The sequence below is a fragment of the Drosophila grimshawi genome, unplaced genomic scaffold (assembly GCF_018153295.1).
Source record: "Drosophila grimshawi isolate 15287-2541.00 unplaced genomic scaffold, ASM1815329v1 contig_1367, whole genome shotgun sequence".
Taxonomy (NCBI): domain Eukaryota; kingdom Metazoa; phylum Arthropoda; class Insecta; order Diptera; family Drosophilidae; genus Drosophila; species Drosophila grimshawi.
Window position 1 is genome coordinate 4,234,534 of NW_025062889.1, and position 13,588 is coordinate 4,248,121.

Consider the following 13,588-nt stretch of genomic DNA (forward strand, 5'->3'; position numbering starts at 1 on the left):
TATATAAATAGAATATGATATATATATGTACTTATTTGCATATGTCAAAGGAGAAGTTTATTTTATTCGTTTAGCAAATTATTAAAAGGTTTTTGCAATAAGCAAAGAATCTAAAAATATACAGGAAATGACTTTGAGCAATTTATATCTAAAGACATTTGAAGTTAGAATCAGTTAAAGTTAACTAGATTACTTAGTAGTATCTTTTGACTATAATTTGTCTAAAACTTAATTTAAAAAACAAAAAAAAAGTTGTTTCTATAATTAAGATGAGTTTTAGGATAAAAAACTACTAAAAATAATGTCTAAAAAATGTTTCTACAATGCTGAAGAGTTCTTGCAGCTAGAAAGTGTTTTGAGAACAGCAATTGTATTTAGAAAGTGAAGCAATGTTTATTAAAAAGTTTTCCTTCAATTAACTTATTTTTGTTATTTTCGATTTAATCGCATATCTCACAAATTCTTGACATGTTTAAACATGATTCAAATGCCAACTGAAAAAGAACTTTGCTCCATTGATGAATTCGCCGAAAATAGACAATTGTCTCTGTGCTGCAAAGCTACAAATTTAATGTTATAATATACCGTATAAATCTATATCTTATACTTTCTCGCTCTCTTCGCGTTACTTGCACTTGCACTCTCTCTCACTCTCTCTGTCTCTGTCTCTCAGCTCTGCACATACTGTGCTGTTGTTGTTATTTATATCGCTTTTATTTTGCTGTTTTTGTTGTTTCCTTTCACTGTTTGCGTTGTATTTTTACTCGCAGTTCAGCTCGTATTGGCAATATTACTGTTCTTGTTGTTGTCACACATATATATATGTTTATGTATATATTTGTGCATATGCGTATATAATATTTTTGCACTTGGCCTTGAATTAATACAGCGAACTTTGGCTTTTGTCTGGTGCAAATGTTTATCGTACATCTCTGTAAAAAGATAATTAATTTCATGGCTGCGACTGCGACGGCGACTGCGGCGGTGACAGCGATAATTGCGAGCGCATTTCAATTTTAGCTGCTTGCATTTTGTCAACGAACAGCAACAGCAGCAGCAGCAGCGACTTTCATTTCATCAATACAGTCAAACAGATACACACACACACACACACACTTGCTTGCACTCTCTCGCTCACTCACACACACACACTTGCATGCACTCTCTCGCTTACTCACACACTCACCAACTCACACACACACACACTGACAAACACGCGCGATAATTTCCAAAATGTGGCAACAACAAAGCAACCGTTTTCAAGGTCACGCACACAGCCTCATAACACACACACTCACTCACACACACACACACAAATGCACACCCTCACACAGATTCACACAGTCAAAAAAATAAACAGACGCTGTTGATTATATTTTTTGGCATTTTTATTTTTTACTTTTTATTGTACATGAATTTTTTGCAAAGAGGCCTGTGGGGTATATTGAACTATGATGGCAGTGGGTGGCTGGTTTATTTATTTTCTTTTTTCCTATAGCAAGTGGGCGTGGTCATAGCTCAACAGCGGCAACATTACTCATTAAATTGATCAAAATAAAAAATATACAATATATAATCTTGAAAAGCTTTTAGGCATTAGTTGTGTCATATTTGAAAATTTGTAGAATTTTGCAATATTTATTTAAGTTTTCTTTTTTAGTTTCTACTTCTTTACTTCTGCTTTTTACTTGTCTTCGAAGTTGGAATTTTGCATAATTTGGGGTATTTCTGGCATCAAAACAAACTTAATTTTTAAAAGTCACTTCACTATCAATTACTAAAATTAAATGAAATACTTTCAATTTTGACCTAGAAATGTCTTTGAATTCCCTTTATATTTATAGTAATTAATAATGTTCTATTTATTTAATAGAACATTTGCCATTCGCCTATTTCCAAAATACAATTTTAAAATTTGTGTGCTTTAATTTCTTTCGATTTTTTTGCTTCTTTTTTTGAGTGCTTGATAAGACATTTTGCTAGCTTAATTTTGTTATTATATTTTTCGCTTGCTGTCTTGTTTATACATTATACATACACATACATATATATATATATATATATATATATATATATATATATATATATTCTTAATGTAGATCTGTATGTTTTGGGTTTTTATAATTGTCGAAATATGTCGGTCTCTTGTTTTTAGAATTTTTGTGTGATTTTAAGTGTAATTTGGGAAATTCAACAAATGACTTTAACCAAGTCGTAAATTCCAAAGAAAATATGGGACAGTAATTGCTTTCTGGACTAAAACCTATTTTTAGGCTGATTTTTAATGGATAAAAATGCTTTCAGTTCTTTATGAAGTTGATTGAATATTATAATGCACTCGACAGGTATATATAAAATGACTAAAATATGTATTTAATTTAAAATAAATTTGAATACATGTTTAAATATCTTGAAAATTACTTAGTTGAGAAGCCTTTCTTTTAGTTTTGGGGCATATAATATGAACCCATTAATTTCATTTAGAAAATTCATTGAAACTTCCAGAAATTCCTGCAAGTCAATTTAAGGGCTTATTTATAACATGTTTTATGCAGTCATCAAATTAATTTAATAAACATTGATTTCAACCGCAACTTGAATTCATTGCAATTTTAATTTATGTTTTTTTTTTATTAATATTTTTTTATTCACTGTGGTTTGTATATATTTATTTGCCTTGTATTTATTGCTCTCTCACACACACACAAGCACACGGACCTGACATGATATTTATTATTATTAAATCAGGTCAGAGACCCATTAACACATATATACAAAATAATATACGAATTTCGGGTCCCCCAAACAAAAGCGACACGTGCTCATGTATTTGTGTGTAGCTGTAGCTCTGCAGCTGTACATATGTATATATATATATATATATATGTATGCATATGTATCTGACAGTAAGTCACTTTTGTGGCCGCGTTGCGCGTCATCAAAAAATGGCCGCCAAATGCCGCGAAAACAAGTTGAAATGCCGTACAACAAAAAAATATATAACAAAAATAAAATATATTTTTTCTTTTTTACTTTTTTCTCAGCTAATTGCCTAGGTATTTATATACTATTTATCAATGAACGACTACTCATCTAGCACATTAATATCCCAAATGATGAGCTCATCTTACAGCTGAGAGGGGCAGAGATAGTGGTAAGAGATAGACCAAGAGAGAGAGAGAGAGAGAGAGAGAGAGAGACAGCGAAATAGATCTGATATAGAATTTATGGTCATAATTTTGGGAGACAAACAGATGATGTTGCAAAAGTGGCAAGAGAGAGAGAGATGGATCTGATATGTTATAGTTATAGTTTTCTCAGTTTGTTGGAGCCAAATATGTTGCCTACTTTTAGTTGTTTTCTTTAGTTCAAGAATAGTTTTGCTTAGACGAACGATTTTTTGGATTTTTTAAAAAGTTAAGTTCTCATCTGAGTAAATATTAAGCGTCAGTTTGAAGGTCATTGGTTAATAATCAACAAATTATATTAATTAAATAGTTGCCAAGCATTTTCCACTCTTAAATTTGTAGAAAATTGCAATTTATTTTCATTTATTATACTATAAATATTATTTATTACTCATTTCTCTAATTTTTCTGATACTATTCTTTAAATGCTTACGTAATATTAGAAACAATGCCTGAGAATTCTAAAATGATGATTTGCAGCAAATAACTCAGGCATAACTCAGAATGCATGCCAAATGACTAAGAAAACTGCAAGAACATTTCAACTAGCAGAAGCCAAGTAAAACATTATTTATAAATCTATGTGTTGTATTGCAGTACAAAATACGAGTGTTTAGATGAATACACTCATAGATGAATACACACATTCATTTACAGTACTCGGTAAACATTCATGATGATGTGCTTTGAATACTCTCGCTTTCAAATTGAAATGAATTAAACAGCTCGAAACGTTGACGCTTATCTCTCGCAACAAATGGCGCAACCGAGTGCAACGAATATATACGCGAATCTACCCATAAAATAAATACAAGTGTATATATATTGTGTGTGTGTGTACATATATAGTAAAAGTTTTAGCACAAACAGCAAAGCAATGAAACAAAGGCCATTAATTAAAAGTAATCCAAGTTGATGAGAGAGGCGCACAAGAAAAAAAAGGGGGGCGGCAGTGGCAAGATTTGTTTATTTATTTCTTTCGCTCGATATTTGATTGATGTTTCATGTTTTATTGGCCTAACTGTACGCTTAGATAGAGGTGTGTACTATATGCGATGATTAATAGCGAAATAATGCGAGGCAATGCACTCGCAGAGTGTTTTTGTTTTGTATGGAAAAATAGCTGGAAATGTGAATAACAAAAGATGACAGATGTTAAAACGATGACGAAAAATGATTCGAGTTATTGTAATGAGGTAATTAGAAGTAGCTTTCCTTATGCCAAATGCTTTGCTTTACTTTAAGCAAGCACATGAGTTGAGCAGAGAGAATTGTAATTGAAAAAGTTTGAAAATTGAAACTTATAAAGCACTCAGTAATGAAGAGATGTGATTTAATGTGGAAAATTATTTCAATTCAAATTAAAGTTGCAATAAGTAACAGATACAAATATTACAAATGCAACACATTTCTTCACTTATTCGTAAATTTTTACTTTAAAAAATCTTGTAAATCGCTGCTCGAATAAACACAACATTTTAATGCATTGCAAACCCTACTATTCTGTTTGGTTTGAGGGAAAAACAATGAACAATAAAGACGCAGTAAATTTTGATAAGGTGTACCTAAAATGGCAAAAAGCAAAAAAACAAAAAAAAAAACAGAAGAAAAAAAGATGGCAATAAAATCAAAGCACACTCACAAAATATAAGCGAAGCAAGAACAGTAAAAAGCGAAATGCATGTGTACGTAACAGATACATGTACTTACAGCTACAGATACAGATACAGATACAGATGCAGATACAGACTATATATGCATAGGTATATATATTAATATTATGTGCATATGTGTGAAATTCGAACAAAGCTTTTCAAATTGCAGCCACACACACACACACACACACACACACACACTCAAATGTCAGAACAAAGGCACGAAAAAACACAAAAAAAAAAAAAAACAAATAAATAAAAGAAAATAAAACAACGAAATGTTAAATGAATAATCAGGCGGGGGGCAAAGGAGCTGACGACAGGCAGCCAAAAAATAATATATATATATATATATATATATTGCTAATGAAAATGTATATGTATATATATAAATGCACAGTGAAATTTATATGCAGACTTGCATTTGTACACTAGCAGAAAAACGCTGTTCGAAATGCGATTATCGAACGGGTTAGAAGTGAATAGAATTCCAAATATTTGCTTAAAATACAGCTCGTTATTGAAAATACTTGAATAAGTTTAGCTAAATACCGATTTCAAAATCGAATTTGATGCAAAATAATCATCAGAAGCCAAAATAAACCTTAATAATTATAATAATAATAATAATAATTTTCATTATGATCAAGATAATTATGATGATTAAGATCATTATGATGATTAAGATCATTATGATGATTAAGATCATTATGATCAAGATCATTATGATCAAAATCATTATGATCAAGATGATTATGATGTTTAATATCATTATGATCAAGATCATTATGATGATTAAGATCATTATGATCAAGATCATTATGATGATTAAGATCATTATGATCAAGATCATTATGATGATTAAGATCATTATGATCAACATCATTATGATTAAGATCATTATGATTAAAATCATTATGATTAAGATCATTATGATCAACATCGTTATGATCAAGATCATTATGATCAACATCGTTATGATCAAGATCATTATGATCAAGATGATGATCAAGATCATTATGATCAAGATGATATGATGATAAATTATGATAAATAGTTACAAATTAGTTCCTTTCCCAAATAAAAAACAAGTTATAACCAGTACTACTGCTGTCAGCTGATAACAGGTGGCTAAAAAGCTTCCCGGTTGTCAGATTGGGTTAGTCAAGCGCCCCAACTGTAGGCGGAATTGAACTTGACCTTCAAATTCGTGAAATTTTCTATTTGAAGGGGGTTGCTAGTAATTAGTTTTGCACATTTGGTGACTCTATCTATGAAAAGGTATAGGCATTTCCGACTTTTGGGTTAACAGTAATTGAAACTTTACAGTAGCTTTCGAATATCGATTCCCGTTTTTACCTAATAGGAATTATAAATAAATCTTTCATGTCTAAAATTTCACACATTTCTGTTTGATTTGAAATGTGATACGCTCGAATGGTGGCAACACTCATTAATTGCCACCGATTACGTATACGCTGCGTATGAATAAACATATATTTATGCGTCGCAGACAGCTCGGCGTATGCGTAATGAGTCATACGCACTGTATACACACACACACACATACACGCGAAATACACACTCAGCTGTCTGCATGAAATATTTTTTTTGCACTTTGGCTAAACTTTTGTGTCACCAACAAAAATGTTTGCTGTTCATGTTGTTGTTGTGTGCGTAAAAAAGTGCGTGGCTGGCGGCGGCGCTGGCGTCGCTTTATCGCTGAAACTGAAACTCAATGAACCGCAGACAGAAATAAAATACCCAAAAAAAAAATGAAAGAAAGAAAGAAAAACAAAAATTAAACTACAATTTTAAGATAAGCGCGTCGCAGAGCTAATACCCTGTAATGTATTATAATAATAGATATGCATTTAATATTTATTTATGCTTGTGTGCGAAAAGCACTAAAAAGAACATTAATAGTTAAGAAAGCTTAAGAAACAGACAGACAGATTAAGCAGACAAACAAATAAATAATAAACATGCTTTATAATAATAAGTAAATAAAATAAAATTAAGAGTATCGAGAAAAACACACAGGCAAACACTCACACACATACAGCAAGCCGCGAAAGAAAGCGGCAGCAACAAAAACTACATATGAAATTTGCCATAAATAGTTGGCACTTGTTGTTGTTGTTGTTGTTTTAGTAGCTGCAGTCGCTGCCGGCGTCGACTGAGAGAGAGCAAAACAAAAACAAAAACAAACAAAAAAGAGGAAGGGGTATACATGAAAACTATTGCGGTGGGTCAGGGTGAAATGAAATAGAAATCTATGAATAGTTGTTGTAGTTTCGAGCGAACGTGCGAGCGAGCGAGAAGGCAAACAATGAATGCGCGCGAATGTGTGAATGAAATGCACAAAGCAAATTATAAAAAGCAGGCGCAACTGATTAACAGTAATTAAAAGTGCAACTGCAATATAATTGCAATAGACAATAGACAGAGAGGAGGGCGGTGGCGAGCAACAACAACAACAACAATGGTGATTACATTTCACTAATCAGAGAGGCAGGCAGGGAGTTGGACAGGGAGGGGGTCTTGAGAATGTGCAGTCAGCTAATCAAGCACATTTAATCAATTATTTAGCTGCTAATTAGTTTCAACCTGTAGCTAGAAAGTCAACGAAATTACGCATACGCAATGTGACCTCAATTTGCGACATATCTATATACTCGTATCTCTATATACATATGTATATATCCAAGTGGAAGTCGGGTGCTTTTATATTTACTTTATCTCTCTCTCTCTTCAATTATTTCTCTGTTTGATTTGCTTGCCTACTTTTGTCTATCTACGCGTCGATATGCTTCTGCACACTTCTCTGTTTGCTTGTTAGTTCTGTAAATAGTTGTTGGCCTCTGGCTACAAATTGTATTTTGGCTAGAATGTGGACAAGTGCCCGGCTAGCTCAGTCGGTAGAGCATGAGACTCTTAATCTCAGGGTCGTGGGTTCGAGCCCCACGTTGGGCGACAAATCAACTTTTTGCCTTTAATATTTACAATAATTGATTCATTTTGATGTTGCTGTTTCTTTCTTACTACGTTTAAGGAATCATCGATTTTTTTTGTCTTTAAATAAAGTTAGCATGATGATGACAAATAATAATATAGTAACTATTCTTATCCAAAACTTCATTATTTAAAAACTTAAGTATTCAAAGTTAACAATTATCGTAGTCACACTGATAAAAAAGAATACAAAAAAGTGATTCTTCTGCGATCCTGCCAGGAGTCGAACCTGGAATCTTCTGATCCGTAGTCAGACGCGTTATCCATTGCGCCACAGGACCGATTAAATGCCTATGCCGCCAAAATAGATAATCAAATATTGAATTTTTCAAAATTCTCTTCAAAAATTTACATATTCAGCTTTAAAAAAAAATGTAAATTTAAAAGCGAAACAAAATTTTGTAAAAACCATAAATAAAATACTATAGACAGAAGCTGAAGCCGAAGCAGAAGCAAGAGAATTGCAAATATGTATGCGCAAACAGAACATGAATAAAAAGTAACAGCAACAACAGCAAAATTGACAACGACTCGTTTTTGCGCTCCAAAGAGCAACAACAAAAAGCGACGACGACGACGACGACGACGTCGTCGACGTTGACTTAGGTGTGTAGGCAGCGGGGCGGCGGCGGGAGGGATTGAGTGAGGCTTGCCAGCTGACGATGGGGGCGTCAAGGCGAAAGGCGCGAGAGGCAGCAGACAACAGTAGACAACAACAACAACAGCAACAACAAAGCAGAACAATGGCAAAAATGAAATTGCCGAAAAAAAAGCATCGACACAGACAAAAACAAAATGGCCGGCGGGCTGCAATTTTTGTATAGAAAATTTGTTGGCGTCTGGCGCAAGCAGAGACAGACACATACCGCGAGAGTGAGTGTGTGAAAGAGAGAAAAGTGCAGACGGGCAGTGTGAAATGTGTGTGTGTGTGTGTGAGTGTAAGGGGGATACAAAGAGAGTGAGCGCATTTAAATGAAATTAGAATGAGAGTCATGAACAAACTTGCATTTATGTGCTTATTGTCTGGCTCTGTGGCGTTGTTGTGCGGGGCAAGGCAAGCGGCGGGTCTAAATATCTCAATTTGTATTCACAAAAAAATATATATATGTATATATATATATCTATATTTGTTCGCTTTCGCATGACACAGATACAGCTACAGCTACAGCTACAGCTACAGCTACAGCTACAGCTACAGCTACTGAGTTCCAGACAGGCGGATAAGAAAGCAACCGAATATGGTCTATCCCTCTCTCTTTTGCTCGCTGTCTCTGTCTGTCGGTCTGTCTGCCAGTCAGTCTGTCTGTCTACTGTCGTCATTTGCCTGCTCTAGCCCTGACCCTAATTTTTGGGTAAACAAACATTTCATTGGTCGCATTTTTGTTTGTCGTTTGTTTCGCTGCCTGTATTTTTTTTTTTATTATTTTTTTTTCACTTCACTTTTGTTGTTCTGTCATTGCGCCACCGACACCGTTGTTTTTGTGGCTGTTGTTGTTGTTGGGGACTTTGGGGCATATCTTTTAGGCCCTTATCTGCCTAATCGTTTTTGGTTTATGCGCCTTGTCCATTTCGCCTCATTCCGGCTGTGAATGAACTGCGCGTTTAGAACTCAACCTGCCTAAAAATAAGGTGTCAACGCTCCACGGACAAATCGGACAGTATTTGTTCATCTCTTTTTGTGCTTTCGGGCTAAATACTCCAAAAAAAAAAACAAAAAACATCGTCCGCAAGCTTTAGGCACATTGACCCATAAACCCAAATGCCTGTTGGGATACCCTCTGATTGACAAACGTTTAAGGGAGTTTAGCAGTTGAAAGGAAGGCCAGAAGGGCATAGAAACTTAAACGTTTTGATAAATAGGATATGGATTAAATGGAAAAGAGAGTAGAAAACTAGCAATTTGATGAGGATGTAGGGTATATGACAGAATAGAATATATTAGATATAAAATATACAAAAATTATAGTCTTAGTAGAGAAAAAAATAGAAAACTATCCATTTTAATGGGTAGAAAGGTTAATCGCATCAGGATAAAGGATATATGTGTAGGATATATTTGGTATATTGTTTAAAAATAAAACATATAGAAAGTGTTTTCATTCACATGAGAAATTTAAGTATTGGTTTTTATAGAGTATTCTGTGTTTCCTTGTCTACATACATTTTCCTAAGCAACTTTTTATGAGTTCGTTGTCTTCTCGATGTCATAATTAAATTATCTACAAATTTGGCTATTTATTTGCATTTCTATGATTTTATTGACTGCAGAAGGCAGATTGTAAATAAATAAATGAATATATATATATGTATATATATATATATATGTTTTTTAGATTTCTATGCCAAAATTGAGTTCAATGTTTTGTCAAATGACGCATTCGAAGTCTGTCAGCTGTTTAGAAATTCCACCAAGTTTTGCATTTGCGATGATGCTATTGAACTTGAGCTGCAACGGTTGAATTTCTGGCCGTATTTCAATTGAATTTATCTGTATCTGTTTTTGAAAGTGTTGATTGAATTTTTATGATGCCGTTTGTCAATGCTGATTTATTTGTTTCACTGCTGCCTTGTATCGAGTTTATTTTGTTGCAAATTGAAAACTGGTTGCCCCAACAGAATTTTGATTATTACTGCTCTTCCTCTCTCTCTCTTTTTTCCTCTCCCTCTCTTTCTCCCTCTCTCTCTCTGTCTTTCACTTTTTTTTCACTTTCTTTCTCTTTTGCGCGAAACCGCGTTGATGACTGAATAAATACGAGTTTTATTATTACCTTTCAGTCTTTGCAATACAATAAAAATGTAAAAATATTATCGAATTTCTACGGCCTGCTTAATTCGGGGGAATATTAGAAAATCCCAGCTTATAATTACTAAAATTGCTTAAAATAATCATCATTTGTACATCAATCAATGTGGGTTTTTTACCCAACTAACACAAAAAATGTCTAACATCTTAGAAGAAATATAAAATTAATACACAATATTATTAATATTTGTTTTGTTAATATATTTTACATGTTTTCTTCTTTGATTTCTGATTGCTGCATGATTCGTCGTCTTTAATCTGCAACTTTCTCGCCTTTACAATTTTTGATTATATTTTTTTCGTTTAGCTTGCGATTTGTATAAACAACCGATTCCCTTATGGAAATAATGTGGGTCGCTTCTTCTGATTGCCCTATTTGATTGTTGTTATTCAATTATAATGCTTATTGTAAACATTTTATTAGCTAATTCCGACGCTTGTTGTGCACGGTGAGAGCGTGTGGGTTCCTGGTTCATTTGGAAGCTAGTCAAACTCAAGAATTTCCCAATAAATACCAACAAAATATCTGCATAAATGAGGCCATTATCTCAAGGTCGCTTTCAATTGCTGTGTTGCGGTGTGTGCTCATTGCTGCTAATGCTGCTGCTGCTACTCTTTGTATACACTTGCAGTAGGGCATTTTAGTTGCGCAACTGAGTTTGTAACGCTTTTGAAAAATATAAAGCTACAATTGTAAGGCATCTAGTGGTAAGTTATACAGATACTATATGATAAGAGATAAATAAAAGTCTAGAATTTCAATACATTTAATGATTAATCCCAACAAATTTATAGTTGACTTTTATTTACTATATAAAGAAAGAGAAACCTTTGAAACAAGGAAAGGGTATTTAAGAATCTGCACTCTAAATATAGCCTATCTTTTGTTGTTGCTGTTAGATTCTGTATTGTTTGTTGGAGCACTTTTTATTGAGGCACCCACATGCTTTCGATGGTTTCGCTTTCGTTTTTTATTTGTGTTTGCTCGCTTTTTACTATTGCGGTTGTTATTTCGTTTTTTCTTTTTTTTCGTTTTTTTTGGCAAACAACCTTGATAAACTATTTTTATCAGTCAAATAAAAATGGGGCCAATGGCAAAGGCAAGCGAGCGTCTATTGCCCATTTCTGTTTGGGGTTAGTGTGCCAATTAACGATTAGATTTCGCGCTGCTCCGCGTTCTATTCTAGGTTAATGGCATTTTGGCAAATGAAATTGAGACTGACCGATTTGAGGGAGAGGCAGAGAAAATGCTAAACAAATTAACTATGCAAATTACGTCATTAAATACTCTTTTGTCGATCTATAAATAATATATACACATTTTGCACTGCCATTGATAATTGCGTAGTGTTTTTCCCAAGCATGTGAAAATCAATGCAAGTGTTTCTGCGTCACAGTCTGCCACAGAGAAGCACACAAAGAGAGGGAGGGAGAGTCGCTTTACAATTAAAACACAACTTGGTAAACATGGCAATATATATAATACATACATATATATATATATATATGCAGGAGGATGCGGGTCGTAAATCGAATGACGTTGTTGACATTGTTTTAACCCTGACCCACAATTCGTGCCACATTCGTGCCTTACTTAAGCGTAATTGCAATAGCAACAATGTGGCAAAGTGCTCGATAGAATAATATTGCTGAACAATGTGAAACCATAAATAGTTCCAGCTACAAATATATTCTAAATATAGCCTAATAATAGTTGTCTGAGATATATTTATAATTGTGATAAAAGATAAATATCTAAGAATATATTTGCAAGCATTAAGGTGTTCTTATCAAAAGGAAAAACTAGTGATAAGGTCACCTGGCAGTTGAATAAATGTATATTAAAGGTATATTATTGTTATATTATATATTATTGAAGATATATTCGTATTAAACCAGTAGAAAGCCCAACTAGGGAATATCCCAATTTATATTCCATGAAATATCAGAAAATTGGATAAGCAAATATATTTTTTATCTGGAACTGTTTCAGTTTGCTTAAACTTCAAAGTTTGAGATGCAAACATTATTTCAGCTGGCACTTATTTTTTTCGATTACTGCATTTATTATCCATTCTATAAAGAATTTGTGGCCCTCACAAGTTGGTTTTGTGTGTGTTTTTTAAATGTCAATTTCATAAATCCCTCAGCAAATTAGCTAAAAAGAAACACCAAATGTGAAGAGGAAATGTCAAATGCAAAAAATAACAGAAAACAGCAACAGCAACAAGAAAGAAAAAAACAAACAGTGAAGAAATGATTTCTATATTTCTATGCTATTCGCGCTGAGACATCTGGCGGCCAGGAAACGAACGAAACGATGACGTTTGACGATGACTTATCAAAGTCGCAGTTCTGCTAAGCCCCCTCCCCCCCTTCCACCATTCTCTCTCTCTATCTTTCTGTAATATACTCTCTCTCTCCCTGTTTATTCTACTTTTACTTGCGCTTTACTCTGCTTCATTCATTGGCGAGCTTTGGGGTCACTGGCAGTTATCGGTGCAATTTTGTAATCAGTCGCCGGCTCAAGGTTAACGGCAACTGCCACCCGCTCTCCTCTCTCTCTCTCCCTGTTCTCTGCTCTCCTCTCTCTTTATTTGCACATATTGATAGTCGCCATATTTGTTTTTGTTGTTGTTGTTGTTTTGCGCAACTGCGCTTTCAACTGTATTTCACTTTTCATTTGATTTTATTGTTATTTCATTTCATTTTTTTATTTATTTCTTCTTTTTTTTTGGGTCATTTGCCCGTCTGGGGCAGCGGTATTTTTTCTTCTTTTTTTGTATTTTTGTTTTTATTGTCACTTTTGTTAATTTAGATTTATTGCCAGTTTAAATGCACTTTCATTGTGTTGGCTGTGGCACAGTTGCCTTTTTTTTGTGGTCGAGTTTTTTCTTTTTTTTTGGGTGTCTGTGTGGAAGGTTCAT

The 13,588-nt window shown here is 33.7% G+C and overlaps 1 protein-coding gene and 2 non-coding genes across 4 annotated transcripts in view; 2 read left to right on the forward strand and 1 right to left on the reverse strand.

The window, feature by feature from the left end:
* Positions 1-13,588, forward strand: part of LOC6560137 (ecdysone receptor) — a 108,263-nt gene that overhangs the window by 24,084 nt on the left and 70,591 nt on the right. The window lies entirely within an intron of this gene.
* Trnak-cuu lies at positions 7,747-7,819 on the forward strand. The gene has a single exon. It is a non-coding gene; the product is annotated as a tRNA-Lys (tRNA).
* Trnar-acg lies at positions 8,067-8,139 on the reverse strand. Its single transcript has one exon. It is a non-coding gene; the product is annotated as a tRNA-Arg (tRNA).